The sequence below is a fragment of the Dioscorea cayenensis genome, chromosome 19 (genome assembly GCF_009730915.1).
Source record: "Dioscorea cayenensis subsp. rotundata cultivar TDr96_F1 chromosome 19, TDr96_F1_v2_PseudoChromosome.rev07_lg8_w22 25.fasta, whole genome shotgun sequence".
NCBI lineage: Eukaryota > Viridiplantae > Streptophyta > Magnoliopsida > Dioscoreales > Dioscoreaceae > Dioscorea > Dioscorea cayenensis.
In genome coordinates, this window is record NC_052489.1 from 15,005,636 (window position 1) to 15,010,328 (window position 4,693).

General features: G+C 42.7%; 1 non-coding gene across 1 annotated transcript; it reads left to right on the forward strand.

Annotated features, from left to right (window-relative positions):
* The first annotated feature begins 2,160 nt into the window (after positions 1-2,160).
* On the forward strand, positions 2,161-2,267 carry LOC120250748. Its single transcript, XR_005533087.1, has one exon. It is a non-coding gene; the product is annotated as a small nucleolar RNA R71 (small nucleolar RNA).
* The last annotated feature ends 2,426 nt before the right edge of the window (positions 2,268-4,693 follow it).

The window sequence follows — 4,693 nt, forward strand, 5'->3', positions numbered from 1 at the left end:
TCACCTGGAATCCATAGAGCTCATTGCAACTTTATTCGAGTGCGAGGTTGAGAGGTTATTTAATCTCTCTTCCGGGACATGGATAAAGTTAGGCATAGTTGACCTTAGATTTGGGACTATGTATGTAAGGACTTCCATGAGTCACCATTGCATTGATTAGGAAGCATAATAGAGAGTTCTTGCACTTGAAGCAATTATCCTAAGTCAAGCATCATCCGAGTACCCCATCTTTATCGATTGCCTTACCTCCTCCTTACTTTTTCTCTCTTACTTGTTGCTTTTAATTGTTGAGAATTGAATCATTGTCACACTTATCATTGTTGATATTCCACATAGCTAAGAATCGAATTAAGTGTCTTTACTCCCTACTCCCTGTGGATTCGATACCCGCTCACCCGGGATTATTACTTCGACAAACCCGTGCACTTGCGGGATATACGCAAGGGGATCTTGTCACCTCTTCATCTTCCGAAGCATCTTCTTCAGGATCCTCGGAGTAGACGGTACTTCTTCTATCGAGCCAAGCATCATTACTTCTTAAATTTCCTCCTCTTGGTCAAACAAACCTCGTACGGGTATGGATTGAACATTTTCTGTATATATTCATCAACAATCTCATCAGTAGTGTATAGAAAATATAAAGTATCATCAAAATCAAGAGAATGTTGTATGGCTTCAGCAAGGTGGTATGTGAGCTTGTCATCTCCAACTCTCAAAGTTAGCTCCCCGCCATCCATGTTAATTAATGCCTTGGAAGTCCGTAAGAACGACCTCCCAAGTATCAAGGGTACATCTGCATCCTCATCGACGTCTAGCACCACAAAATCAACAGAAAATATGTACTTGTCCACCTTGACAAGCACATCTTCGATGATACCCCTCGGATGTGTCATCGTTCGGTCCACTAATTGCATAGTTATCCGAGTGGGCCTAGGCTCGCCCAAGCCTAGCTTCTGAAAGAAGGTGTATGGCATGACGTTGATACTGACCCCTGAGTCTGCCAATGCCATTTCTTCACCTAAATTGCCAATGTTATATGGCATGTTCTTTTGTAAAATTACCGAGCAAGAAGCATCTAAGATCAATGAAGCACTCTCCTCTAACTTCCTCTTGTTAGTCAATAAGTCCTTCAAGAATTTTGAATACTTAGGCATTTGAGACAATGCCTCAACAAAAGGAATGTTGATGTGGAGTTGCTTGAACAAGCTCAGGAATTTCTTGTACTATTCATTCGCTTGGTCATTCTTCAACCTAGAGGGATAAGGGATTCATGGCATGAAAGCTGGGGGTGCCACCTCCTTCTCTTTGCTTGTTCCCTCTTCAACCTCTATGACCACAGGTGTGTGTTCATTGGGTTTCTCACTCGGAAACTTGCCTTCAACCTCATGACCACTTCTCAAAGTGATCGCCTTCACACACTCTCTAGGATTGGTCTCGGTATTGCTTGGCAAGCTTCCTTGTGATCTCTCCGATAGAGACTTCACAGTCTGCCCCACTTGATTCTCAAGGTTGTTCAAAGAAGCGGTGTGGTTGCGAAGTGTAGCCTTAACTGATTGAAACATTGCATCTGATGATTGCACAAATCTAGTCAATTCCTTCTCCAAATCGGTCATTCGGGTCTCCAAACCGGAAACTCGGTTCTCCATGTTTGGGGCTTGTTGTTGTTGGAAACCCGTTGGCCCCATGGCCTTTTGTGGACCTTGGTTACTCCACGAGAAATTGGGATGATTCTCCCAACCTAGATTGTAGGTATTACTATATGGATTGCCTTGATTCCTCATCACATTACCCACAAAATCAACATTCTCAACCGAAGATGCATCACTAATGGAGATCGGGCAATCAGAAGGAGCATGTCCTCCACCATACCCAGTGCAAGTAGTCATGGCCGCCACTCTATTCGAAGTTAGAACATCTAACTTCTTACTCAATGATTCCACTTCAGCCGCTAAGGAAGTTACTGCATCTATCTCATGAAGCCCGGCCACCTTTTTCTCCCTAGTATTCCATTGGTAGCTATTTAATCCCATTTCTTCAATTAGTTGACGGGCCTCACCGGGGGTCTTGCTACCAAAGGTACCTCCTGTTACCACATCCAAGAGTTGCCTTGTGCCTGGATTCAACCCATTGTAAAAGGTCTGAACAATCATCCACTCTGGTAATCCGTGTTGCGGGCACTTTCTTATGATCTCCTTGAACCTTTCCCAAGTCTCAAATAGAGACTCCAATTCTGACTGTACAAAGGACAAGATCTCATTCCTAAGCTTTGCAGATTTTCCAGGAGGGAAATAATGGGCTAGAAAAGCTTCTATCATCTCCTCCAATGTGGTAATTGATGCTCTAGGTAATGAGTGTAGCCACTGCTTCGCTCTTCCCTTTAAGGAATATGGGAAGGCTCCTAACTTGATAGCATCATCCGTCACACCGTTTGCCTTGAGAATATCACACACCTCGAGAAAGTTCTTTATATGACTGTTTGGATCCTCATCGTCCAAACCATTGAACTGTCCGGATTGCTGCAACATGTGGATGAATGCTGGCTTCAACTCAAAGTTCTAAGCTATCATCTGGGGACGCACAATACTCGATTGTGTCCCCAATACTGATGGCCTAGCACAATAAGACAATGTCCTCTATTGCTCATTTTGTTCCACCATATTATCTGATCCTTCAACTTCCAAATTAGCTAGATTAAATTATTCTTGCACAGGTTCTTTCGCTTTTCTTCTAAGTGTATGTTCGAGCTCGGGATCTCCTTCAATCAATATTGAGGGGTTCCCTCGGGTCATGAATCAGGAGCTACACAAAAGGAAAGAAAACAAATCAGAACGATGATCGAAAATAAGATGTGAAATAGAATGAATAAATGAATAGCTAAGAAAACAAAGTGCGAAGTATCTCTAAACGCCTATTACCCGGCAACGGTGCCCAAAACTTGACAACGCCTATTTTGTATGTCCGGTAAGTGCATGAGTTTATCGAGTAATAAAATCCCAGGTGAGTGGGTGTCGTATCAATAGGGAATAGGGAGTAAAAAATCTTAAGTTGTTTCTTAACTAAGCGAAATATGAATAGTGATTTGTGTGGTAAGATGTAATGCAAACAAAAGTAAAAGAGACAAGAGAGAGAGCATAAGTAAAGGGAAGGTAAGGCGATCGAAATAAATGGAGTACTCGGATATTGATCCACCTAGGACAATCATTTCAAGTGCAAAAACCCTTTATTATGCTTGCTAACTAATGCATTAATGAGTCATCGAGATCCTTTAATACATGGTCCCAAATCTAAGGTCAACCATGCCTAACCCTATACATGTCCCGGAGAAGAAATTAAGCAATCTCTCAACCTCGCACTTGTATAGAATTGCAATGAGTTCTAGGGATTCCAAGTGATAAATCCTCTTCCTATATGTAGACTTAACCCTTTGGTCCATGCGGAAGCTCCCTAGCCACAATTAAGCCCTAGATGCTAAAATCACTTTAATGCTTCACTCCATTGCACTTGCAACTAAGCCCCAGCGGAAGGTCATCTCTTAGCCCATTCACTCTATTATGACCGCAAAGAACTCGAGGAATTGGAGATGGAATAAATCACACCCAAGGGGAAAGGGGACGCTCCGCTACCTCTTGACTCACCCTCTCAACCCTCTCCAATCTAGCTTTGTCTAACTCTCATTGTGTGTCACTCACTCACAAGGGTTACCAATAAGAACCCTCAACTCTAGTGTCACTCTAAGGGAGTATTCATACAATCAATGCATTCAAGATTGGAACTCAATAAAAACATCAACTAATGAAAGCATAATAACAAGGTTCAATGAAACGAATACATCCTAGGGTTCACAATCCAAGTACCCACTAGGGGGTTTAGCTCTCCATGGAACTAAGTACAATCAATGAAATCGAATGTAAAAGCAATGAATCCATAGAAAACCCCCTCGATAGTCGTGATGATGGTCTTGTGGAGAGTCCTCTACTCATCCAAAGGTCCCTTTGTCGAGCCTAGGATACACCTCATCGGATCGGTGCAGACGAAAGCACTCCTAATAACCTTCTCCAAATGGAGCGCGATGTTAGAGCCGTAGAACCTCTCCCAATCCCTAGCCAATATCTCTCAAAACCCTAACCACAGCCCAATCTTAAGTTGTGGGAAAGATAGATAAAAAATCTCTGAAATCGGGGCTGAAATCTACCTTAAATAGGGGTGGAATCGGTAATCCACATGCCCATATGAATATTTCACACGGCCGATGTGGAATTAACACACGGGTGTGTGGAATTTACACACGCCCGTGTGGTTTCTCTAGATAACTCCTTCTTCAGCCGGCCATGAACAGTACCAGCTACATTATTTTGCTGCACTGTTCTACTACAGTACTGATCTGAAACACTCCTGAAACCGTACTTTCAATTAGGTAACATAAACGGGCACACGTTTACATCATAGATCGCTTTGCTTTTTCAATGAATGGCTGAGTTGGTGGAGATCTTGTTACACATGCACAAGACAGAATACTTAGAATGTGACTGCCTCTGTGCCCCTCGAAATCATTGTGCTAGCTTGAATATAAGGAGGTTGGCACACATTCTAGCATCTTGAACCTGACTTATGTCTTCGCATTTGAACCTTCTCAAGATTTCCTCGAAATGGTGCACTCACGATCTATACTGTGGTCTTTCTCTAAGATTCGGCT